The sequence below is a fragment of the Pezoporus wallicus genome, unplaced genomic scaffold (assembly GCF_028554395.1).
Source record: "Pezoporus wallicus isolate ANWC-B61680 ecotype Strahan unplaced genomic scaffold, APGP_CSIRO_Pwel_v1 contig_8090, whole genome shotgun sequence".
NCBI classification, from domain to species: domain Eukaryota; kingdom Metazoa; phylum Chordata; class Aves; order Psittaciformes; family Psittacidae; genus Pezoporus; species Pezoporus wallicus.
The window spans coordinates 528,573-554,955 of NW_026642841.1; positions in this window are offsets into that span (position 1 = coordinate 528,573).

Consider the following 26,383-nt stretch of genomic DNA (forward strand, 5'->3'; position numbering starts at 1 on the left):
ATCCATAAGAACTATGCCTTGTTAAGGCACTCTTGTTACCAAAATAGTTTGTAAAGGAGGGGAATGAGCTTTGTGAATGTTGACTGGTCTTAAGGCAACCCTATGAGTGATCCTGATTCATGTGGTCATTGCCTGATCAGGAGAAAATGATGGGCAAAGGACTTCAATATAACCCAAGAAATACTCTTTTGCATTAGAAATGCTACACAATCCTTTTTTCCTGCACATACAGACGTAAAAGCAAAAGTGCAAGGCACAGAGAATTTATAGACATGCTGCTTAGTTTATGAAATAGAAGATACTTAAACCTCATCAATCTTCCACAAAGCAGAAGGGAAATATGACTCTCTCTGGCAAATTAATGACTGTTGAGAGTTCTGCACATAGGTGAAACAGATCTCAGCAGCACAGGCATCAAAGGCAGTAGCGGAAGTTTAGGCTTTAAAGTGGGCTCTGGGTAGGAAGAAACACAGTCCTGTGTCCCGACTGCACATCAGCTTGCAGCAGGGTCCCCACAGTGGTCTATTCGTTTCCCTAAGCTTCAACACCTAAACAGAAAATACTGAGAGAAACACAGTTCAAGAGGCGGGTGCCCCCAAAAAGGTAGATGCTCTTATCTGGCTACATCTCAGTGAAGTTCACTGTATGGTACCTATGGCACAAGCTGATGAAATCTTGGAAGCATCAGCCATTAATTTGAATGATTCACTGAGGGTTGGTAAGATACTGGAAAACATGAAAGACAGTAGACATCTTTAAATGCCAGTCTTTGAAATGTTAAATAAGAAGACAGAGTTAGGAGCTTCCCTCACAAACCTATATAACTTCAATTTTCAGAAAACACTGAACTGGATAATCAAATAGACTATCTGTGTGCTCACAGAAGAATATAAAGAGATGAGTAACAGTCTGTATGGATTTGTCAAGAACATATATGTCAAACCAATCTAATTTTCATTTATGACATAAAGCCTTGTGGACAGAGAAGAAACAGACGAAGTCATAGATCTTGATTTTAGGAAGGCTTTCAACACTGTCTCCCATGACACTTTCATGAGCTAGAAAAATATCATCTAGGTGAATATATTATTAGGTAGTTGCAAAACTGGTTAGAAAATTATAGATGGAGCAATCATTGACAGATTACTGTCAAAATAGGAAGCTTACTATATGGACTAAGCTTTCAGCACTTTCATTAATAGTCCCAATGATGGAACAGAGGAAACATTTTCAAGCTGGCTGACACCACCACTTGGAAAGGACTGACAGGATTTTGGATGACTAGATTTGCAAATGAACGTCACAAATTCAGAGCTGAGCTGGAGAAGATCTGAAAGGAGAAAAGAGAACTTGCTTGGTAGGCGTAGGTACATCTGGAAAGGAATAGTCAGCTCTATGAGTTCAAGATTTAGGGTCATGAAGATGATAAGGTCCACGATGATGATAAGGGAGCTAAAGCACCTTCCATACGAAGACAGGCTAAGAAAATTGGAGCTGTTCAGCCTGGAGAAAAGAAGCTGTGTGGAGACCTCAGAGGAGCTTCCAGTGTCTGAAGGGGGCTACAAGGATGCTGGAGAGGGACTCTTCATTAGGGACTGTAGTGACAGGACAAGGGGTAACGAGTTAAAACTGAAACAGGGGAAGTTCAGGCTAGATATAAGGCAGAAGTTCTTTACTGTAAGGGTGCTGAGACACTGGCACAAGTTGCCCAGAGAAGTGGTGAATGCTCCATCCCTGACAGTGTTCAAGGCCAGGTTGGACAGAACCTTGGGCGACATGGTCTACTGAAAGGTGTCCCTGTCTATGGCAGAGAGGTTGGAACTGGATGATCTTAAGGTCCTTTCCAACCCAAACCATTCTATGATTCTATGATTCTAAGATGGGAAACAACTTGCTGGTGAGCAGATCTGAATGAAAGTCTCTGAGTTTATTGTGGATCAGGTGCTCAGGAAGTGTCAACAATATCACTGTTGGGAAAAGACAGACCCTGCTCCACACACTGAACTGTGATCTGTGAGCCATGTCAGGAAACTCTCCCATATAGCTTATCTTTTAGGCTTTGGACACATAAGGTTAATATTCAGCCAGTGATTATGTTCCTTAAACATAATGTTTATTTCTTAAACAATTTATCCTCAACTTAGCAGTTGGCAAATTTAGCTTTGAACATATTGGGCTTGGGAAGGAAAGGCAAGCAAGGCAAGACTGAAATTCTGGTGTGACTGTGGATCAAACCATCCATTTCTCCTGTATTTTCTTTTGCTACCCACTTGTCTTCTGTTCTGAAGCACATTGCTCTTGAGAGTGCAAGGGTGGAATCAACCTGGGGAACCCACCAGGCTTCCCTTAAAATCTCATTGGGTAAAAGCTTTACCCCTTTTGCTGATTGTTGCATAAATAAGCTAAACCATCCATCTGAGGTCAAGGTCCACTTTACCAAGAGCTTTCCTATATCTCTACTCATATAGCAGGATGGCAGCCTTTGCTCCTTGCTCGGGGCAGGTCCTGCCTTTCAAGAGACAGAGGAAGCCAAACAGAGCCTTCCCATGTGAAATGTCGAGACAAACCCTTTTCAGTTCCCCAGGCCTCTCCAGATAAGCACGGAAAGGCCACGGCTGCCTGTGTGCTCAGAGCCCTCCCATCCCTCTCGCTTACGTTCTTTGTCGAGAAAATCTGATTAGAGCTGTGCAGGAGAGAAGCAGATGGCAGTTTTGACGTTAGGTGAAGACAGCTTAATCTCCATCTGTGCTGACATTTTCACATGTCTCCCTGCAAACGCTGGGCCCCCTGATAATCGCTAATGCAGAGCTGCGGGGGTGAGGGCTGCCCTTTAGGGAGAGGATTTGCGAGGCAGGATGCTGGCCTGGAGCGCAGGGACCTGGCAGAAACTGGCAATGTACTGTGGCCCTTGCTGAAGAAACTCATTATTATCCCATGTCTTTGGGACTGGGCTATCAACCTAATTAGCACCCCGCACACCTAAGCATTGCTGAGCTCAGGCTCTCGGAACGCGTCTGCTCCAGCTCTGCTCTGCTGGCACAGCTCTGCACTACACACCATCCGAAAGAAGCAATTAGGGAAGCTTCACAGCAACGTTAAGGGAGAACAGCATCACAAAGGTAGCGCATAGTTTGAAGGCAAACTAATTACAAAGAGGTACATTCCGCTGGTTGTAACGCTGAACACTGCTATGAGTGTTGCTCTAAGTCAGAAGTATATTGCAATTAAGTCAGTGATGTCTTCTGTTCAGTATCTGAGGAAGTACACAGCATTTTGGTAGTGCACGGCCTGAGTGCATGTGTGAGGGCACTTCCACAGTGGTGCTTGCCGGGGAGAAATGTATTTGTCACCTTTGTCTAGATCCAGGCTGAGCACTGAGGCTGCCTCTGGTGTGGTTGCTGAGGGCAAGCTGGGGCAATGTAGTAGCCTGGTCTCCGCTGTGATTACTTGGCACACGGGACTGGGAGTTCTGTGGCATCATGAGCCACTTGTTCACTAGCAGGAATGGAAACTGCTTCATAAACACCTTTCAGCCCCTCAAACAGGTAGGCACTATTAACGTGTAAAGCTCAGTAAGAGCTCTATAATGGCAAACCCCTTAAATTCATGCAAAGGTGTAATACTGCAGAAGCACGACTGCAGCAGAGCACTGCCCAGGGCACTAGAAACCTGCTCTTGCTGGGTTTACATACCAGAAGCTGAGGCACAGGTGCATGTTCCCATGTGCCAACCTCACACGAGGTCCACAAGACCCAACAAAGGATTTGAGGTGGCAAACTGAGGAGGCGGGAGCATCTCAAATCAAGGTTTCGGTGCAAGGAAGACAATAAAGAGGCATAGCAGTAGGGGTGGGAAAACTCTTCTCATTAAATATAGCAACCAAATAACACAAAGCAAAGGGAAATGTGCAGTTTACTTGAAGCCAACTTCTGATAGGGAAGGCAGGATAATGTTTTGGCCAAGATGAAATGACAAAGCTCCCATTAACAGCAACAGCATGTCTTTTGCAATGAAGAAATGAAAGCATTGGGTTTGTGGTGCACTAAAAGGGCAGGAGAGAGTGGTCTGGTGGAGAGATAAGAGCTGATGTGGCAGCATCACTCGGGAAGGTTGTTCTTGATGACTGCTCTCCTAGGATTGATCCCAGTACTGCAAGATGTAAAGAAAAGCTGGAGCTACAAATTCCTCCTCAAGTCCTGAACTGCCTGAGAGCGCCAGGGATTAGACCCAGGGTTTGAGGGGGACTCTGTGGCTGCACATTCAGGACAGAGTGGTGAGAAAGCTCTAGGCCAGGGTCCCAGGGCACAGCAGGCATCAAGGCAGACTGCCCTGGGGACACGGTCCGGGACAGCATCAGATAGCACTGCAGGTAGCTTTGGGTTTAAATACAGCTTTTTGATTCTGTGCAACACCTTCTGAGCAAGTCTTCCCAGCTTCTGCTGCCTTCGGTAAGGATCCAGCTTGGCACTTGGCTAGAAGGTAAGTAAAGAGGTGATATTTATTGCAGTCCCAGCTTCATTGTATTCTCCTCACACCCATCCGCATTTACCTTCCCATATGACCCTGCAGGAATTTCACAGAGGAATCAGGCAACAGGCACTACCAGTGCACTTTATGCTTCCTGATACAGGTCCTGCATCCACGCGTCTGGGAGATTCTCTGGATCATACCATGTGAGTGCAGGTCCCCAGAGAACTGCAAGGCAGACCAGGGCAGGAAGGCACTCGTGGCAGCACCCCCTGTTATCAAATACCTTATTTGAGGCTTCTGCCCAGACAGGTTTAGGGTGCTTCCCATGGCTGAGTGACACCCAGACAAGCTACTGCATGGGGACCTTTCCTGGTCCCCATTTATAGTGCCATTGTACTGTTTAGTATTCTCCAGTTAGGCGGTTGTGGCTTTAAGGCAGTGCATGAATTACTCGTTCTCAACTTTACTGAGCATCCCTGAAATGCTACTTGTGCCATCTTGTGTTTTTCCTGCTCTAAATCAGTTTAAGTGTTTTGTTCCCTCTACCACCTATTTTTATATACCTATCCTACCTGAACATACACACAATTCCATCTACACTGCATTTCTAGGCAGGTAAACAATCCTTCACACTTTAGGAAGGCCACCTCAGCCTAACATAGACATGAGAGCTTCTGACCCTCTGTGACTTGTTTAAATCAGCCAAGCAAAGAAGTGTTGATGACCGTATCTCATGTGTTTTACTGGTTACAATCAGCCCATGTCAAACAAGCATGAGGTTATCACGCAGAACTCTCTGACTACACTGAGAAAAGGGATCTTTGCCTGTGAGGCCTGAAGAAAGTTGAAAGGTTACAGTGAGGTCCTACCTCCATAAAGTGTGAGCATTGCACTCTGTAAGAGAGATGCTGGTAACATTTGCCCTCAATTCTGGGAACAAATAATTGCTCAGGAAACACGGGACTGTTGTCTTTGGTTAAAATCCTTATTCAGGGTGAAATTTAGAAAGCTCAAGGCTAGAAATAAATTGCCTAGAAATAAACCAATAATCCATTCATGGCTTTGGTTCAAAGTTTATCCAGAGACAAATTCTGTCTAGCAATTCCAGGATTTAACCAGGTCAATCACAGTATCAGTGAGCACCTCCTGTTTTCCTTTAACCACACCATTCATCACTGTCAAGGGCAGGATGATCCATGGCCATTGTATAAGGTGACATGATGCGCCTTTGCTCTGTGGAGCCTGGCTGGTGCTCAGCATCCTCCTAGCTCCCTGCTTGGTGAGTGACACTTCATAATCTAGAAAACAATGCGTGGCAGCTAAAAATAGCTGTTCACTGCACGAGTCCTCAGGTGCCAATCCACTTGTGATAAGCATCCTGGGATTTGTGAAGGCTTTGTCAGATAACTGATCACTGCCTGAACACTTACAAGTAGTATCTAAGCTGAGCACAAGAAATCAAGCGAGTGCTTTATTTGAGGAGATTCTGCAGAGTTGTCCTTCAGTGTTTGCTCAGCTTTATCTCTATTTTCATTTACATTGATAGTAATGAGCTGTTTCATACAACTGATCTGGCCAGCCCTGGTGGCAGCACATACTCATGTGGGGAAGGCATCAGTCCCAAGACACAGCCACTGCAAGGGACTGTGTCAGGGCTCCTCATTGACTTCCACACAAGGGTTTCAGCCAGTTTTATCAACTGCTGGAGTTAACCAAGCTCAAGGGGTGCTGCAGGTGGGGTTGTAACCTCCAGCAGAGCAGCTATAACAAACAGCCCATACCTTTGTGGGGGAAGGTTTCTGCAAAGAGAACTACAAGCTCAGAAGCAGAGATGGGCACCCTGGTATAGATGCATTCAGCTGGTACTTGTAATGATGTAGTGCACAGAGCTGCAAAGTCAAACTGAGGAATCAGAGAAAAGGAAATGATTCTTTATTCAACAGCAATATTTCAGTTCAAGGTTCATTGATGGTTTCTTTCTTTCCCCTGCTCGACCCTTTGTCCCTCCTTTGCAAAGAGTCTGATGTGAGCAAGGAATGAAGAATATTAAAGGCCACTCTGTATGAATCTCTTTTCCCCAGAGCTTCACTGTGGATGCAAAGGCAGCAGCCTGGCCCTCTGGAATGGACATTGTGTACACCAATAACTGTGATTTTACTAGTGCTGCTGGAGGCCGTAGTTTCTGTATTGACCTGGCAACGCAAGGTCTCAGGAATCATCTGAGCTTGTCGTGATCTGAGCTGATATTAGATTGTACTAGCTGTGATAGTCATTACTTAGATAATTGCCTGAGTGTGGTTTGGGTTTGCTGTAGTTGTGCAAGAACAAGTAGCTGCTTTGTATGGACTGAGTGGTCTATGCTTAGAACAAGATGGGGGTGGCAGAATGCAGAATCAGCTGTCCCAGGCTGCAGACACACACCATGATGTTTGGTCAGTGGTTACTTCAGGAGAACAACTTTGCATTGTCCCAGTAAAACCATCTTTAGAAAAAGCAAAATTAACTGAAAAGATGAATAACTGAAAATCAATGGGAGGAGGAAAAAGGTACAAAGGATGTCTAGAAAATGTATAAAAACGAATGCAAGCAGACTGAGACAGAAAAGATAGAAGCAATGTGAACTTCACAGTTCTGGCAAAGAGGAGGAAGAAAACTCACCACTAACACCACACTCTGCAGAGCAGGGGGGGATGAACAAAGCAGGGGAAGACTGGAGAAATACCAGCAAATCTTAACATTTCATTGAAATTTTTTAGTGAAATTTGGCTGCATTAAGTTGGCCATTTAGACCTTGAGTCTGAATAGCATTGTAAATAGACTACTAATAATAGCAGGTTCTTATATCTTGTTTACACTATTCAACCTGCAAATTGGACCAACATTACCCAAAAGGAGCAGCCCTTTTCTATTCCGTTCATGGTCTCCTGGTTTCACAACAGGCTGTGACAGCAGTTTGCTCTTGGTATTTTCCTTTCTCATTTCACTATAATGCATTCTCTGTTATCTTACTTGTAATAAACAAAGTAAGATCAAAAATAGGAAATGAAGATGCAGCAATCAGATATGGATGTTTACACCTCAGGCACAGTGGTCTGAATTTAGCATAGGTTTGTAACAAGTTGCTGACTTCCTCACTAGTCCTCTGTTTCCTGATTATATTTCTCCTCCATAACACTTTGGTACCCCTAGCTCCCAGGCATCACTTTGAACTCCAGCTACTGCTTTGTAAATGAGCCTCCAGAATGGAAAGAAAAGCTGGAAAACAATGACCTGGGGCACCCAAAAGCTTCAGAAAGCAGAAAGCAGGGACAGGAAACTGAGAGACAGGATTGCTGGTGCTGCTATTTTAGCTCTCCAGTCCATCACATTGTCAGGGGCACCCAGTCCACACTGACCCATCTCTGATGCAGCAGACACCACCGCATTCAGGGACCTCTTTGGATGATGCAGCTGGTCTCAGTCTAGCCTAAGTCTCAGTGTAACTAAGAAGTGTTAACAGGGGGAAGTATGCATCTCCCATCGCCTCTTCCTCCCTTGGCAAACCTGCCCTGGGAAGTAACCATGTTATTTCCCACCTAGAAAGCTGCATCAGGCTGCTCAATGCCAGCTTTGGCTTCCAAAAAGAAGAGATAGAGAGGAGTAAAATATGGGAAAACACACACCAAAGTAGCTGTTTGCAAGCTCTTTGTCGGGTTCTTTGAAGGCAGCATGGAGAAGGTTAATGAGTTTTGGCACACGTGTGCCCCAGCTCCCAGCAATCCTGCCTCATGCTGTGATAATGTGAAGTGCCTGGAGTCACATGGAAAGGCAAACCTGCGCGTGTGATCCTGCACCTGGACGCTAGCAAGAATTGCTCTGCTGAGCACCAGTGCAGTGCAGAGAGGAGGGAGAAGCCTGGGAACATGCTATGATGTTTCTCATGCCTTAAAACTCTCTTTGTTCAATAAATTAGGCTTTCACTGGGGAAATTGAACTGGATGGTTTATAATTCTTAAGTCTCTATCACTCAAAACTTATTACCAGGGAAACAACGTGTCTTTGAGAGAGGTATGTGATCAGGGGAAGCTGGGGCAGGCTTGGTCTGCAGTGAGGTCTCAGCCAGACCAAGGTTAAATGACCAGGCTCTCGCCCTGGGCCTGTGCCCTGGTGGTGAGGTGAATCAGGGTGCTAATAGATGATGCTAAGGATGACTATAGAAAGGTAGATGTGTTCCCTGTTTTTCTAATCATGTAGCTTCGGTGAATATGATTTTTCAAGTGTATTTACAGAGGAAATACATAGTGAAGGTTCTGCTAACTGCATCTCAATCAGATGCAAATAGCAATGTTGCTCATAGAGAACAAACAAGGAGTGTTTCACAATGGGAAAACAAGAGAGAAAGCCAGCCTAGGCATGAACTTGGAACAGGCTGGGCTGATTTCATTCTGCAGTCTAGGACACAGCAAAGCAAAATGCTTGCTCACTACAGCCTTGTACTTATGCATGAGAGATGCTTTCATCTGCTGGCTCCTTCCAAACATGAATGTGCTGACAGAAAGGCAAGCTAGGCTAGCTTGGGGAGTGCTCTACCCACATCAGCACTTCGCTCCTCACCTGTCAGAAGCCATTTACCTCTGTGGAATGCACAGCCCCGGGTATTTTGGCAGCCAACACCAGAAGAATGCTGTGAGCTGGGATCACCAAGAGCAGCAGCAGTTACACAGGCGACACTCGTGTCATTTTGCAGGCAACCGAGAGGAGGATGGAGAGCACAAGCCCACCCCTGGGCATCCATACAGCTGCAGGGCTAAAGGTGAGTTGGCTCCTGGCACTCCCTGCCCTAAAATACCTGCGCAGAATCCATCTGGAAGGGGGCTGTTTCAAGTCATGACTAGATACTGCTCTGATCAGATCTGTTGGGGTCCCCTGTGCTGGTGTGGAGATACAGCTGAAAAGGACCCCCTCATCTGACCACAGGAAAAGCATAACCCCAGTGCTGCAGGGAGAGTTACGCAGGAATGGCTCCTAGCTTGCAGGATTGCAGGTGTTTGTCTTTAATGGACTAATGGTCCTGTTCTGTGCTTTCCAAAGGGGTGACAGACAACAATTTATTGGCTGGATTTTGTTACCAAGCTGATGGACACAGTAGAATCATAGAATACTTTGGGTTGGAAAGGACCTTCAGATCATGCAGTTCCAACCCCCCTGCCGTGGACAGGGACACTACACAGTAAACTATGTCACCCAAAACTCTCCAACCTGGCCTTGAACACTGACAGCAATGGAATAAATAGTGTCATTGGAAATGGGGTCCCAGGGAGGCAAAGGCAGGAGCCTAATGCACGTTTAAGAGGGTGGAGACTTGGAGAGTTTAGCCAGGGGCAGATTCAGAGCACACTTTGTAAGCACAGGACAATGGTGAAACCCATCTTGGGAACAAGACAGCTCCACTCACTGACAGTGTTTCTTTACCAGCTCCCCTGGCTGGGGCATGTCATGCATTTCCCTTTGTGTGAAGACAGTGACAAGAGGGGGGAGCCCATGGATGGCCATACTGGACTGGATTGAAGCTCCATCTGTCTTGGGTACAGTCTCAGAGTTCAGTGGTGGATGCTGGCGCAAAGTACAGGAGCAAGAATACAAGCAGAGTGAGATATTCCTCAGCACATCCTCCCCCAGTCTCATGTGATTTTCACGTCAGGGCCCTCCTCAAGCAGAAGGAGGGGTTTCTTTTCCATAAATTCAATTCACAGTTTTTGATGATGAGGCTTTTACACCTGCTTCAAGAGCTCCCAAAATGCACTTAATGTGGTATTGTACCAGTGTGGGGAATGAAAGCTCATTTCCTCCAGCTGCATGGTGAGCCCAGGGGCTGACCTATGGTCTCGCCTGCCCACTGGCATATTGCCCAAGAACGAAGTTTATGCAAGCACTGGAAGAAATAAGGATTCCTTCTTCATTACCTTTATTGAAAGACATTCATGCTAAAGTTGTGCTGTGCTAACCTGTTTTGAACATTGCAAGCAGGAAACAAATCCAAACATAAAGCCTTATCCCTGCAAAGGATAATAGAAATCAATGTGGTTGTCTCCCCCTGACACTGGCACAGATGCAAAGTGTTGCTGCTGAGTATCCTGTTAATAAGTTGAAGCATTCTGTCAGGAGGTAGAGCTCAGATATTCTCCCTGCTCTACAGACATTTGAGCTGAGGCATTGGGATCTGAAGCATCATGACAAGGTTGGTGGGGCTTTCCTTAAAACAACTAAGAATCATCCACGTTCGTAAGATTCAGTACCTTCTAAATGCACCTTAATTTCATGGTCATAAGGCAGTAGGTTGCCAGCCAGCTGCTTCTCTGTATTCTTTTACTTTTTTTCCATGCTTTTTCTCCTTTTCCTCCAACTTCCTGCAACTTCCAGATGTTGTTGGTCATTCAGGAGGTGTTCCTATTATCCCAGCGTTTCTAGCCTGCTGTCATTCAGACTTCAAATCCTGTGCCTGGAGCTCCCTAGTTCTGTGCTCCCTCTATGCAGAGAAAGCTGAAAAGTAGCAATCTGGCTTCTAAAGCCTGATATTCATTTTGCTGATTCTCCTCCCTAGAATATTCCTTCTTGTTCTGGCAATTTTGCAGTGGATGTTCACCTTCCAGCTCTCCTCCTGCCTTCCTCTTCCTCCAGAAGGGGTGGCAGATCACATTACTGATTTCAGGCTGCATTGAATCAGATGTTCTTATTCCTTCAGAGTGAGACAGGCAGGGCAGGTTATTCCAGGAAGACATTTGAGAGGAAAATGTGTTCAGCAGTTTCTGGGAAGGAAACCAGAAAGTGACAAGGTACAGGCTTGCCAGGGTGGACTTAACCTGCTGGGCAACACTGGCCTCCTCCTGGGATACTTACACCATAAAAACCTATTTTATTAGCCTCCTGTAATGATATCAGTTCTGATGAACCAACTCTAGCTTGAGGGGAAGGATGTCTCAATTGACAAGTAGCTTAGATAGTTACTCCTTTAAGGGCTTTGAAATGGCAAGGTGCATTTCAGCTCTCATCAAAAATGTTCTTCTAGTTGTGTCTCTGTTTCTCTCTTAATTAGAAGTTTAATGCTGTCAGCAGTTCTATGCATGTGCTTTACAAAGGGATTGCATGTTGCTTGTTTGTCATTGTAAGCACCATGGTGACAGTGGGGATGTTATTTTCCTTGATATCATAAGATTAATTGCAATTAAGGAATTACAGTGTTATAGGTTCAACATTGCACATATTAAATAGATGGAAAGCTTTAGAGGAGATGACTCTCCGCATATCAGTTGTGAGCTGGAAGTCTATGCTCAGGTTCGGAAGGGTGTTGTAACAATGTCCTGCAAGGACTGGTACATGGTCTCTATGCAATACCAATAGTATTTGAGCTGATGACCCAGGAGAAGATACGAAATGGTCCCAGATGGAGCTTCAGGTGGCAGAAAGACCTGGGGAGATGATGGACCGATCTTATTAGTGCTATAAGGCAACCTGGCTTATTTGGGAATCTTGACATATGCAAATAATAGGGATGGATATGAAGTCATTCCCATGGGAGTAAAGGCTATAGCCTTAGTGGAGACATGACTGTGATGGGAAGCAGTGAGGCATGGAAGGCATGAGTGTAATCGGCGCTCAGTGTAAAGGTCCACAGAATGTGCCAGTCAGAAGTACAGTGTTTAATAATAGCCATTGTTTAAGGAAGGTCCTCCCAAATTGGAGGAGATATTTAGAGATGCACCAGAGGAAAGATTAGATACAGACACAATGGCAGGGTGGTGGATAACTCCAGAAGTTCAGTCAGACAAACTTTAGCCAAGAGAAGGCCAAGGATGAGTGATCCCAAGGTGACCAAATAATGTAGGCAAATTTAATACTATAAATATGGTGAGATCTGAAACTAAAAGCACAGGATAAATGATTCAGACTTCAAATAAGGTGTATGTGCTTTTAACAAAGGACAACCTTGTAAAAACAATGAACGATTCTCCATTGCATAAACTGAAAAATAACAGCTGAATGTTTTTATTACAGGTACTGCCTGGTTCAAACATGAACACAAGTCTATGGTGTGGAGGTGCAGACAGACCTGATGACCTTTGGGACATCCTCAGTAGGATAGGACTGTGATGCACAAAGCTATATTTCTCACCTAGACACAGTGCTGCACTAACAGGGACCCAGTTCCCCCTTACTACCCAGTGGCAGCATTGTTGTCTGACATGGATAAAAGCACGCAGGTTCTGTTCATTTTATATATATATATAAAAATATATATATATAATATATATATATATAAAAATCTGTGGCTGGACCTTGTTCAGTTCTGCAGTGCAGGCAGCTGCTTCTGTAGCCCATTGTGCAGCCCTAATGCTGTATTCTTGCTACAAGCCATCAAAGGCAGCATTTTGTGAAGATCTCTAGAGGCTGGGTATGTTTGTGGGAGCCATTAGAAGACATAGCAGGAATGAAAGCATGTGGAAGCCCTTGATGAGGAGAGATGTGCAGATGAGTAGATTGCTCTTAATAAGCACAGCCAGGGCTGGTTTTCATGTGCTATTATTAAAGCAGCAGAGAGCCATTTGGATGGGTGTTGAAAGAAGGATGGAGTCCTGTATTTTTACCAGTGAGCTCTTTCCTTTGTGCCTTTGTTCCTATATGCCTTTGGGGTCCGTGTCTAGTGCTCCTGCGTTCACCTCCTTTCCTCCAGAGTGGAAGCAGATAACCAGATTTGTAAATAAATAAATCCTTCTCATTCCACATCGTTTCAGTGCCTTTTAGCTCTGCCGTAACAGATGACCTGCTGAACTCTGATGTTCAGTAGCTCAGCCTGGGGACAGTTGTTAATCAGGAGTGCTGTTGGACTGCTTAACACAGCCACTTCCCTTCCTGCCTCTCACCAGGACCAGGCTTTGCTGCTCGCCCTCACCTGCACTTGCAAATATTTCACCTTTCAAAAGCCCAACCTGATGCTGCCGTCAGTCTGCACAAGGTTTTATGTACAACAGAGGTGCAGATTCACATGCTCATTATTCCAGTTCCAAGTTAGGTAACTAATCTAGGTGATACTTAACCTTGTTCACTTTTGGGATGCAGAACAGGAACGAGGATCACTGACAAAGGGGTCCTGGTCCACTCTTTTAAAAGCCAGTGACAATCCCTTATGTCTTGTCAGTGCCTAATTACATCCTCCTCAGGTTCACGTAGACACAGATACTTTCTCTCTGTGATTCTTTATTTCCCATCTTTCTCTGTGAACTGCCGTTTAATTGTATGAGTTTCAGAAGTGATTATGTGCCTGAAGTTTGGAGCCTTTGATTGCACCCCATGAGATCTTTGCAGAAGCGTCTCACAACACTCTAAGATGTGGAGTCCGGTGCTGCAGAAGTACTTTTTCTTGTGGTGCCTAATTAAACTCCTCATCACAGGCATAAACACGTCCTGGGAGTGATGTGAAGCAGGGAAGGCACTGGTGCCTGTCAAACCTGGCAGTGCAGGTGCAGCCTCTGACAGCTTTGCCAACTGCCCGAAGTGAGGCAGGGTTTCAGAAGAAAGATCACTTCATGATTCCCCGCTTTCTTCGAGCCTCTCCCTGTGTATCAGCCATCATCAGGCAGACACATATGGTCATTCTCACATTGCAGCAGTGTTGCAGACCTACTGCGTCTGCTGTTTACTACTGTGTGCGCAACACCTTAACCAAATGTCCTTTATCCTCTTGTCCTGGGTTCAGCTGGAATGACTGGAGCAAAAATACAGGTTAGCTGGAATGAGAGCAGAGTTTACCAGCCTGACACCCTTTCTACATTGTCAGGTCTGCTGAATAATCTTACAGCTCCTCCCCGGAGCTCACTCACGGAGAACAGGCTCTAAATAATTTGTGCCTGCTGTTATGGCACTAATTTCATATTCACTCGCTAATCTGCCTGGCCACACACATGAAGGACTGTAAATGTGATATATGTTATTAATCCTGGTATTGAACTATAAATCTGCTCTGGCTGGTTAAAGTGCCGCGGTGTCTGCCTCTCCCTGGTCTGTACACAGCGCTGCTCTGTCGCTCCTGCCATGGCCTGCAGCCTGCTGGTATAGCCTATGGAAAACTTTAACTGGGGCTGCTCTGAGCACTAATCTGGTTAAGGACCTCAGTGCTTAGCCGAAGCACTCAAAAACACTGGCCAAGGAAACTTGTGTTAGATTCTGCTCCTTCTTGAGATATGCTGGGTTTGCAGCTCAGGGGATGCTGCAGAGACTCTAACCACTTCCAGAGCCTCAGTCACCATGGAAAGCCTGAAAAGCCAGAGGTTTCCCAGATGCAGATCTCTTCAGTGGCTGATGTTTGCACTGAGTTTGAGGCGAAGGTTCATGCTGGTGCTGGAAACTCTTCATTGAAAGCACCAAGGTGTCAGTTCTGTGGATGCTGTCTGGTGGAGCTGCCTGGGGTCTCTACATGTGCTCTGCACAGAGCTGCTGAACTCTGGAGATGGAGTTCTGTTGGAACTGGAATGCTTTCCAGTCACATTTCTATTGGAAATGGAATACTTTCCAGTCACAAGACAGCAGCAGTGGTTGTATTTGACCCTTGTTCTAACACCAGCAACTCTGCTGTCTTGCTTGTTTCTGGGCTCGGCTCCTCTAGTACAGGGGACAGTCCTTTCTTTATGCTCTGCCTTGGGAAACAGCACTGGGATGGCTGCCTCTTGGAGAAATATTTGCTGACAACTCCAGGATTTCCGTATATTCAGAGACAGGGTCTTGATCAACCTGAGATGCTCCAGAGATTTCCCAGGTTTCCAAGATCCCTTCTCTTCAGCAAGTGGAAATCGTGTTTGTGGTGGTGGTGAGGGTCATGCAGGCTGCTGTACTCTGTGGCCATTGGAGCGATGGGACAAGGGGTGATGGGTTCAAACTTAAACAGGTGAAGTTCAGGTTAGCTAAGGAAGAAGCTTTTTACTGTGAGGGTGGTGAGGAGCTGGCAAAGGGTGCCCAGGGAAGTGGTGAATCTGGGCAAAGATTCACAGTGGTGCTGGCCTGTCTGGGATAAGGTGCTTTGCTGTTCACCAGCTTATGGCTGTGCTGAAGAAGGTGGGTGAGATATTATTGCCATAGTGGCCAGCCCCCACGGTTTATATAGCAATGTGTTCTTCAGAAATACGCAGGCTGTTTGTCCCCTATTACTCATAATTACTATTACCAGGGAGAAAGGAGTCCAGTGACAAATACATTAGATAGACCTGTGTGAATGCTATCAGGCTTTCATTATTATCTCCTGGCTAGGTTATTATTCTGCTCCCTTGATGATTTCTTCTATTGCATTTCTGTCAGCAGCTGTGTTTGTCAGCCTGCTGCATTAACACATGTGCTTTTGCCTCCTTGCCCCTTATTAGCTACCGGAGCCTGGTGAGAGGGGTAGGTTTAGTGGTTTCACATCGCATTTGAGAAGCATTTAACTTCTCCACATCGCAGTGCTCCAGGGGAGACAAGGGTTTGTTGACTGATCCAAGCCTAAGCAGCCTATGTGGCTGTAACAGGGGTAGCCTGCTGAGCTCCTTTTTGTTTCTGTACAAATGTTTTCTGTGTTGTTGAACATATAAAAGCAGAAACCAAACCAACCTGAGGTGGGGAGGTGTGGGGAATTGGGGAGGTCTGCTCTGCAGGAAGCACCAGTATTTGAAGAGAGGGCTCCCACCATCAGCAGTTAAAGCCCCTAGGCTACTTAATTGTTGAGATTTAAGCACTGAATCAGTTCACAGTCCATATACTCTGTTATCTGGCCTCTGCACACAGAGATCAGATACTGCCAGGGAAGTTGGTGTGCACACTAAAATCCAGAGTCAGTTCTCACTGTGCCTCTGCCTCTGTGTGTGCAGTGAAGTTAAGGATACTCATGAGTTGCCCACTGAGGATATTTAAGGGATTCCTCTGTGACAGCTCTTCCTTGGCAGGTTTATGTCCTTAGACCAACTTGTCTTATATCCTCAGACTGGTAACAGCAGTGCTACTAGTGCTGGGGCATGACTCAGGTGCTCTTGGTGGGGGATTGCTTAATTGCTTCCCAGTGTTATATTGTTAGAAGTTTGCTTCTGCTCTGAAACAAGAAGAGCTTTAACTCTAGGCACCTAGGACAGGCAAAGCCCTACACACCTTCTCCAGCCTTCTCTATAACCTGGTAGCTGCATCCCTTGTGTTTTTCAGGCCACCAGCCTGAGACTCCTGTATTGTTTTAACACAAACCAGAACAGAAGTCCCGAAGTTGTCTCGTCAGGGGTTTGGGAATCTGATGCAAAAGTCATTTCTGCAGCCCTGCTCAGCACTGCCTGTGAGGAGGCAGTAGTTAATGTTTACAGTTTGTCTATATTCCACTGGCCTTCTGCCCATCAGCACCACAAGCATCTGTTTGTACATCAGCATCTCATCCTACTGCCTGATGGACAAGCTCCTTCCAGGGGCTGCCACAGAAATAGAGAGATTTGTATTCAAGGCCAGCCATCACTGAGGGATGTGATGCAGTGACAGCCATAAAGTTCCTAGATTGAGTTGTTACATGATTAATAACAACAGGAGCAGCTTAATAGATAAAGCTATTTCCCTTACCTGGGATCTATTCGGGGACTTTCCGCTGTAGAGCTTGAATGAACTGAACAAGGATGTTATTGCTAATGAGTGTGCATGACCACAGGCCAATAGTGAAGGCTGCTAATAAATGGCCTGTCTCACCAAGCACCTCTCCCAGCCTCTTGCTGGAGTTTCATCCTACCTGGGGGTCAGTGGCAAGCAGAGCCAGGCCAGTTGCCACGAGATAAGACAGTGTCAGTCATACCAGTTATCTTTCGTTCTTATCATTGTAATGGGTTCAAATATATAAAGCTGATATAAAGCTGTGTGAGGTAGTCTGGTGTAATTTGCCCTGTTGAAAAAAGATCAACTGTTCTTTCATGAGGATTATGCATGTAAATAGCATCTCTCTTTTGAAATAGCTGTGAGCTTGTATTATAATATGCATTTTTACCTCCCTTCAAAGAAAGAACAACAAAGCACATTAATGGTAGAACTCCTGTAAATCATGACCACTTTTTAAGCCGTCCTCAGGTTGGTACATTCTGCTGCTGAGCTAGCAAAAGTTATTCTGCCTCTACAAAAGTGCGAATCAAAACAACCCAACAGCACCCTGAAGCTCTTCCAGAGAAGCCTGCTCAGGGAATAGGGATACACGACACCTCTTCTTTTGTGGCTCATGCCTTAAACTGCTTTGCAAAGGTAGAAGTCTCGCTCAATTCCAGCTTGAGACAGATCAGAGAGCGTCAGTGCTGGGAGGTGGCTGGTGCCTGCCTCTGCCAAAGCAGCTATTGGTCCCAGCATCTTTCTTGGAATAGTGGAGTGAAAGGAGTCAATGCACCTCCCCAGTTTAAAATACTACACCTTTGCTAGCTGAAAGTCCACCTCCTGTTGCTGATGCCTTCCCATAAGTGCCAAACTTCAAATCATTGGTTCTGGGCCCTACAAAGTAAGCAGAGCTTCGCTGCCAGAGGAACACACAACCCAAACACAGGATTTTCTGGACATTTTCTATGTGACTTTCCTCTGTCTCATAATATGTTGTTCATGACTCTGCATGTCCCTGTTGCTGTGGTCTGCTGGTGGCCCAGGAGGCTCTTGGAGGTGGCCTGCAGCTGATGCACAGGCTTATCACATCTTCATGGTGCCAGTGACAATCCAGGTGACACAAGGACATTGTGGCCCATGGAAATGCTGGCAGCACTCTGAGGCCCAAATAATCCAGGGGGTGTGAATTTTGAAGGGGTAGACTCGGCCTACACTGTACAGGGTTTGTCCCATGATACCTGTGTTAGGACAGTCCTCTTGGTTGGTTGTAGACACAAGATGAAGCTCCACTACTTCTAGGTTGAAGCACAAAACTGACAGCAGAGTTAAAGAGAGGGCAGGCAGAAAATATCGCTATTCCCCCGTTTTACAGAGGAATCAGCACTAGGAGAGATTGAAGGTGTTGGCCAAGGACCTGAGCATGTAGCAGCACCACGATGTCAGCTCATGGCTAAGCCACCCTTTGCAGATGTGCCTGGGCCACAGAGAAGATGCCACCATACCTGTCCCCTGCAGCAGCTGACTCTCGCTTGTCCCCTTCTCCCTGCTGTGTGGAAGGGACAATCATCTTTTGCGCAGCCCTGCTCTGGTGGACAGCATTTCTGAAGCTCTCCCCTCATTTCCAAACAACCCCGAGATGCAGAAACTTCCTCTCCCATTCTGCTGTAACTGCTAATTTGGCTCTTGTTATTGCGTTATTTATAGTACCTCTGCAAAGTGTTTTGGAATCGGTGGAAGGGCACGGTGCTAAATACAATAGCATCACCTCGTGAGAGCTGACATTTAAAAACAGGGGATCTAATTACTGAAACCAAGGGAGATGGCAAATGTCAGGAAAAGCCAGTGTCTGTTGGCATAATACTATGACTCCTAAACTGCTGCTTTGGCCTGCAGCAGGCAGAGGAGTTGTCTGCAGCCCATGGTGCTTCCCAGGAGGAAAACTCTAGCACCCCTTCAGAGGATGAAACATATGCTTCTTTCTCCTGTGCTGTCTGAAAACAGCAACATGAGGCTGTTCCTGTTCTTGACTGACAGGTAAACCTGCTACCACCATCATCCCCGCATCCTGGCCCTTCTACTCTAGTTGGGAAGGTCAAATACCTTTCTAGACCTGATCCCAAGGTTTCCAGTCAGACTGAGTCTAAATCAAAGAGCAGTTTTACACCCTGCTTTCTTCTTACAGAGGAATTCCAGTGTAGAATCATAGAATGGTTTGGGTTGAAAAGGACCTTAAGATCATCCAGTTTCAAACCTCTGCCATGGGCAGGGACACCTCACACTAGAGCAGGTTGCTCCAAGCCTCATACAGCCTGGCCTTGAACACTGCCAGGGATGGGGCAGCCACAGCTCCTCAGGGCACACTGCACCAGTGCCTCAGCACCCTCACAGTAAAGAACTTCTTCCTTATATCTAACCTGAACTTCCCCTGTTTCAGTTTGAGCCCATCACTCCTTGTCCTATCGCTACAGTCCCTGATGAAATGTCCCTCTCCAGCATCCTTGTAGCCCCCTTCAGATGCTTGAAGCTGCTCTGAGGTTGCCACGCAGCCTCTCTTCTCCCGGCTTTCCTACCCTGTAAAGCATGTCCAAGCTGCCTGAAATAGTGCAGCTGCCTAAAAGCCCAAGTTAATATTCATGCATCGTGCAGAATTTCGAATACATCCACCTCTCATCAGCAACGTCAAACTGTCTTGACAGCTAATGAGCTAGGCACAGACTCTAACCCAGCAAGTTGTAACTGAATAAATATGATAAACAACCTGTTTCCAGATGGCTTTTTATGTAAAACTATTTATGCAGTGTTGATAGATGGTAAATTTTATGCCAATAAATCCTCGTATTTTAAAACATTTGCCTTCTTAATTGCCCAGTTTACATGTAAAATATGTTTATGTGCATTGCTAAGTTGGGAAGTGACATAGGAACATCTCTGGACTGAGTAAGCTCTATTGCTGCAGTGGTCTATCTGTCTGCACTCACAAGAGGAGCAGCGTCATAGGAACGTCACCTGTGAAATCTTGCACATAATAGGAGTCAGACTTCGATCAAGGCTGGCATGAGAATATTTGCTGCTTTTGCGTTCCTGTCACTTGCTTTGTATCTGAAGGGAACTTGAAGCCCTGACCCTCGAGGCTGGTGGGACCTTGAACACTGCCAGGGATAAAGCTGGTGCTGGGAGCAAGGCTCTGGTTTGACAGTGGGTGCTGGTGCTGCTGCAGTCCCCAGTTGTGGACCGTCTGCTAAACATCTCTGAAACGGGACAGCTTGTACTCCATCTCCTGGGAATGGCTTCGGGTAAGCCCAGTGATGGCTTTGAGGTACCCTGACCCCGCAGGCATTGATATCTGGGAGATAAGTCAGTTTTTCCCCAGCACTAGTCTCTTGCAGCCTCCCAGGATCTGTTTCCCACCGAGGTGTCCCAGGACACTGTGCTCAAGCAGACAGCCCCAGCCATACAGTAGCAGGAGACACTGTGTGCCATTCAGCTTTGGTGCTGAGCCTTGATCCCTAACCACCAAAGCACCTGGTGAGTACAAGGGGATCTTCCATGGAGTGCTGGCTTCATCCCAAGGAGCTCAGCAGTAGAATAATATAGGGCAGACAGAGCCCCATTAGACACATAGCCTTCTAATGCAATTAGTTCGTGGTTTATCTGCATCCTTATTGCTGCCTATGTGCTCCAAGAGATGCAGTCACAATCGTAGAATGGGTTGGGTTAGGAAAGAACTTAAGATCATCTAGATCCAAACTCCTATGACAGGCAGGGACACCTTATGTTAGACCAGGTTGCTCCAAGCCCCATCCAGCCTGGCCTTGAACACTGCCAGGGATGGAGCAGCCACAGCTTCTCAGGGCAACCTGTGCCAGCGCCTCAGCACCCTCACAGTAAAAAGCTTCTTCCTTATATCTAACCTAAGGCTCCCATCTTAAAGTTTAAACCCATTGCCCCTTGTCCTATTGCTACAGTCCCTGATGAAGAGTCCCTCTCCAGCACCCTTGTAGCCCACTTCAGATCCTGGAAGCTGTTCTGAGTTCTCCACGCAGCTTCTCTTCTCCAGGCTGAACAGCTCCAATTTAATGGTTTGGCTTCTCCAAACCTTTCTTCCAGATCTTCCATTATCATCCTGTGCCTGTACCGAGCACGTGCCCCAGAAGGTGCATGTGCTCTCTTTACCAACACAACCATACTCGCCGCTTTATTTGATTTTCTCTATGGCTGATAGCAGGTCAGACCACTTCTCCCCCACCCACTGTACACCCGGGGGAGAAAGGGCACATCTCTGCCTGCCTAACAATTCCTGCATAGGCATCCTCCCGACCACACCAATTTAAATGTCACAAAACCTATAAATTGAGGCCAAATGACATTTATTGTTCAAACTCGGTTAAAGCTCCACTGACATCACCTACAGATCCGGGATGTCACATGGATTCATCTCTACTTTGCTAATTCTTGAAGTTTATGGCCAGTGATCCAAAGTGCACATTCACCTAACAAGGGAGGGCTCTCAGCCTCCAGGGGTTCCCTTGGATGGTGTCCCGACCCAAGGGGACAGTCCCCAACAACAGACCCACTGCTCCGAGGAGGAGCAGCTCCAAATGGCTGCTCAAGGGGCTCTATTTGCACCCTACTTGAATCCAATCAGTGGTCAGATACGGTGAGGTACCCCCTGTTAGCTCAGGACCCAACTTCCTCACCCTTGTATCTGCTGCCCACCACCAGGAGGGAACGACAAGAGAAGTAGCTGGGCAATGGCAGAGGAAAGCAATGATGTGACAATGCAGCAACAGGGCAATGTGGTGATGTGACAGTGCAGAATCTGGCAGGTGATGGCCCAAGGCAGCAACATGACAATGCTTTGATGTGAAAACAGAAAGGTGGCACATGATGGCTTAAGGCAGCAACGTGGAAACATCGTGAGGGCCCAATAGGCAACTTCTCTATGAAGCCGTGTGCTGGGAAGACCATCTGCAGTGATTGCAGCTGCTGCTCCTGGAGTGAGCAGAATGAGCACAGGGTCACAACTCCAGGAGAGCTCTTGGAAGGAGCCATGGAGCACTGCTTCACTGCTGGCACTCAAAGGGCAGAGGCACTGGGTGCACGGGGATGAGGGGAGAGGTGAGCGGGACCATGGAGAGGGCTCAGCCTGGGAGCCTGGGCTATGGGGGCTGCTCTGGGGCCTTGAGATGTGCCCTTTCTTGCAACTGCCATGCAGGAGACTGATTGAGCTACTTACTTAGTGCTGGAGAGCCTCTCTCTTCTTAGCTCAGGGGCAGTAGTCAGTGCCTGGGAGCACTAACTGCTGTGCGGGTGCTCTCTGAGCTGCTGAAGCTTCCACTTGGGGTCAAGATCCATGTGAAGCCCAGCTCCAAGGCTGTCTTCAGCAGGGGAATGCTAGGGGAAAAGGTAAAGGAAGTAGAAAGGGGTAGAAAAGCTCTTCTCGTTTACAGGGTCCCCGTCATTCAGAGGAGTCCTTGAGGCCCCCTACCCTACAGCAGGAGCTGCAGTTGGACAGGGCCAAGGAGGCAAAGGAAGCTTCTGGCTCCATGGCGCTGAGACCAAGAACTTGCCCATGGCAGTGCTCCAGGCTTCCCAGAGCTGCATGGAGAAGAGTATTGCCAGAGGAAAAGACGTGGCTGGAGGCAACCTTTCAGCTTAGCTCCTTACAGATGCAGCACTGGGTGCTCTCACCCCTGCAGTAAACAGCTTCTTGTGAACACAAGGAACAACAGTAGGCAGCCATCAGACAGAAAATGCATGCACACACAGGGCTTCCTCTTGTTGGAGAGGCTCTGTAGTAGAGAGATCGTTCCTCTGGGTAGGAAGTAAGCCAGGAATTAGTCTGTGCCTTGGAGGTTTGGTAATGCCACCCTGTGTGTGTGTGTCAGGAGCATGAAGCGCATTTGACTCTTCTTCCCTCACCTGCCCCGTTCAACACTCTGCTGCAGCTTCCACTCACCTCCTGGTTTTTTGACCTGGGCTATCCCTACTGTTGCCCACTGTGCAGAGTACAGCAGCCTGCTGTACACAACCCTCACCTGCAGGAGCACCACCATCGCAAACACAACTTCTGCTTGCTGAAGTGAGGGGGTTTCATCACCAGAGACGGTCAAATCGGTTTGGATCTATCGGGGCCATAGAAAAGGCTCCCTGTAAGGGGGTTCCGAGCGTGTGCAGGGAGCAGCTTCCTTCCCACTGCTTGGATCTGGCCCAGGGCAGGCAGCTGTGGGGCTGGTCTGACCGTGCCCGGGGGCTCCCTGCCCTCATCTCCCATAGGTGGCTTGCACGCTGAAGGAGTTCCACCGGTACCGGCGGTACCTGACCGCGCACAGGCTGGAGGAGGAGAAAATGAAGAGGGGAGGGGAGGGGAGGCAAGCAGGGCAGAGCGGGGCCCTGGGGCTGGGGCTGGGGCTCTCCTGCTGCATCTCGGGGGCAGGCAGGGCACAGGAGCTGGGGCTGTGCCAGGGAAGGGGCACCCATCAGGGAGCGGAGCCGGCGCAGGGTGCGGAGTGGGCACGAAGGACCCGTGCAGGCAGCGCGGTGCTGAGGGAAGCCCCTGGCCCCTGGCCCTGAGGCTGGAGCCGAGGCTGGCCCCGCCTGGGGCCGCAGCGCACGGGGCTGGGAGCGCTCGTCCAGGCAGCAGCGGGACGCAGCCGGCAGCGCCTTCCAGGAAGGGCTGCAGCAGCAGCTGCCCAAAGCCAGGATTGTCCGCACAGCGCCGGCACCCAGCGGCTCCTCCTGCCTGCGGCACCCATCCTGCCCACCTACAGCAGCGGGCACCGAGCGCCCGGTGAGAGCCAGGAGGGTCAAAGCGGCTTTCAGCAAAGGAAAAACAACTCCGAGCCCGAGCAGGGACAGGAAGATGCCAGACCCCCCGGGAGTGGCAGCGGTGCTGCTGACTCAGAGAAGAAGCCATACATGGCTGCAGTCAGTTTACAGCAGCATCTGAGCAGGATGCAATCGAAGCAGAAATACGAGCATGTGAAGGGAGGAAGTATCAGGAGAAAGCAAAACAGCAGCTTCCAACAGAGCATCATTACAGGCATCCCTCGAGAGGCTCGCTGGAGATGCAGACGATGCTGAAACTTAAGAAACCTCTGGAGCATCTCAGGTTGATCAAGACCCTGTCCCTGAATATACAGAAAACCTGGAGCTTGCCAGCAAATATTTCTCCAAGAGGCAGCCATCCCAGTGCTGTTTCCCAAGGCAGAGCATAAAGAAAGGACTGTCCCCTGTACTAGAGGAGCAGAGCCCAGAAACAAGAAAGGCAGCAGAGTTGCTGGTGTTAGAACAAGGGTCAAATACAACCACTGCTGCTGTCTTGTGACCAGAAAGCATCCAGAATGCCAGCAGCACCATGCAGAATGCATGTAGAGACTCCGGGCAGCTCCACCATATTGCGCACACAGACCTGACACCCTTATGCTTCCCATAGTGTTTCGTCTCAAGTGTTTGCTGGTGCCTCCCTTCATTCAAAGTGGGGCCACAATGTCTGGGTGTTTTCCCTCCACTATCAGACTCCTTCCCTCCCTTCCACAGCCCTTGTCCACACTTTACAGGGAATCTGAACTAGGAAGGTGAGAAGGAGAGAGCATTTTTGTCTCAGTTTGTAAGGTTTGCTGCAGGGCTAGTGGAAGGACAGGTCCAGCTCCAGAAGCCTGTATATGGGGTGTTGTATTTAGTCTTTAGCTCATTTATTGGGTATTTATAGAAGAGGGCTTCCCCGAGCAGTAAAACCAGAGGGCTTTGTTCACAACAGCTATGTTTTTCTGACAGGTTTATTTTGCTTTATTCTCTAAGGGATAGGCTTGCTTCACTCTGTCTTCACCTTAGCCACTGAAGTCATTAAAGCGAAGCCTACCCTGTCTTTGGTGACGTTCAGTCACTGTGGTCCTGGTTGGTCCTTCCAGGACTGTGAAGGAGGTCAGGACAGACCTGACCAAAATCTTGATTTTTAATCCTAATCTGACCTGGGGATACTTTTTTGTCTGTTTGGAATAGGAAGAATTTTTACCAGATGAGAAAACCTTTTCCCATTTCTGCTCCAGTTATCACCGTGATGGGCATTTTTAGATATGCCTTTTATGAGAGAAGTGGCTGAGGAGAAGTCCAGGACCTTCCCTGTTAACTTGTACGTTCTGTGCAGCTATTGACTGACACCCTGTGTTAAACCCCTCCAAGCATCAGGTTTGCTAGGACAGCCACATTTGACTGGGCCAACGCAGTACATGAAGCTCACAAGGAAACCCAGAGAACAAAGGGACAAGATTCTCTTCATCAGGGACTGTAGTGATAGGACAAGGGGTGATGGGTTCAAACTGAAACAGGGGAAGTTCAGGTTAGGTATAAGGAAGTTCTTCACTGTAAGGGTGGTGAGGCGGTGGAACAGGGTGCCCAAAGAAGTGGTAAATGCTCCATCCCTGGCAGTGTTCAAGGCCAGGATGGATAGAGCCTTGGGCAACATGGTCTCTCCAGTGGGAGGCATCACTGCCCATGGCAGCGGTTTGAAACTGGATGATTTTAAGGTCCTTTCCAACCCAAACTGTTCTATGATTCTGTGATGCTCACACAGCACCCATATTCATCAGGAGCTCCTATGGATGCTGGATTAAACTGGAATTGATACAGCAAAGAAATGCAGCCTCACTTCACCTCAATTCCCCCAGAAAAGGAATTAGTCCTTCAGCACCAAAGCACCTCATCTCCCACCTCCACCACCATTTTCAAATGGTCCCACAAAGCCTGGCCAAAAACAAGGGGGGATGGAAAGATGAGTGCCCAGCCACCACCACAGGCATGAGCCCATAAAGCAACAGCTCATCTACAGGTTCTCCCATCTCCTTTTTTCACTCCATGTTTCAGTGACATTTGAGAGTCCTCTCGGATTTTAAACCACATAGACTTTGACGTTTTATTACTTGTCTGTCTCTGGTTTATGGCTATTAGGATGGGTGAAAAATTAAGGTTCCTGGGGATTGCTGTGAAAACCTCTATTTATTCAAAGGGCATGTAAAAATGGCTGCATCTTCTGATGATGAGATTTAGGATCATTTCAGGCTCTCAATTGCTTTGCAAAATGAGCATAGTACTTCCTGTGTCAGAAGCTCAGCCCCAAGTCCTTTCTGCCTACCCAGTAACTTTCTTTTCACACCCTCAGAGCTTCCAGAGTCCAGGACACTTATCTGGCAGGGACTGTGGGCATGAAATGATGTCCAAATTCCTTCACATGAAGGTGTCCATGGTGTTGTGATTTCAAGGCAGGGTGGCTGGCTAATGTATGTTACCCGAGACAGCAGGATTCGTATGTGAGTGT